Genomic DNA, 830 nt, shown 5'->3' with positions numbered 1-830 from the left:
ATAATAATAATAATAATAATAATAATAATAATAATAATAATAATAATAATGATGGATGGGGGCTCTGACACAGAGGGTAAATGTAGATGTGGCTGAAATGGATGAGGAGAATGACAGGAGGATAGACAGGCAGGCAGACAGACAGACAGACAGATGTAGATGTGGCTGAAATGGATGGGGGCTCTGACGCGGAGGACCCATTTGGATTTGGCAGCTAGGGATGGGAAAATAGAAGGGAGGAAGAAATGTGATGCTGTCATTCAGGTGAGGCTAGCATTCACATGAAACTGGAACCAGGAAGGGGCTCCCTTCTTCAACCCAAAAGTGCAAAACTTCACGATGCAGTCAGAGCCCCATTGAGCATGTGCAAGGATCCCAATTCGAATCATTGAATCTGCATGGTATGTACCATTGTGATAATTTAGTGTGCACTCAATCCGCATTGACTCAGGAATCACCACAATTTCATTCTTCACGTGTGATAATTCATAATGTGAATTGCCTTGGATTCGAATTGACTCTGCTTCCCCTTCAATTTGAATTGGCTCTGGATTTGAGTTCCAGTCTCACGTGTGAGTTGAAGTGCTCTCTCACACTGAGTCATCTGCTTAGGATGCTTTAGCTATGGATTCTGGCCATGACAGAAGGCTGGATAGACTAGATGATGCTCAGGTTTCCTTCCAGCTCTATGTACTTTATTATTCTAAAGACCCATACAGCCATTTTATATCTATCTGTCTGTCTCTCTGTCTACCTATCTATCTTTTAGATCAATCCTCAAATAGGGAGAGGCGAGATACAAACAAACAAACAAACAAACAAATTATTAT

Source organism: Sceloporus undulatus, chromosome 5, assembly GCF_019175285.1.
Source record: "Sceloporus undulatus isolate JIND9_A2432 ecotype Alabama chromosome 5, SceUnd_v1.1, whole genome shotgun sequence".
Lineage (NCBI taxonomy): Eukaryota > Metazoa > Chordata > Lepidosauria > Squamata > Phrynosomatidae > Sceloporus > Sceloporus undulatus.
Note: the sequence above shows the minus strand (reverse complement) of the source record.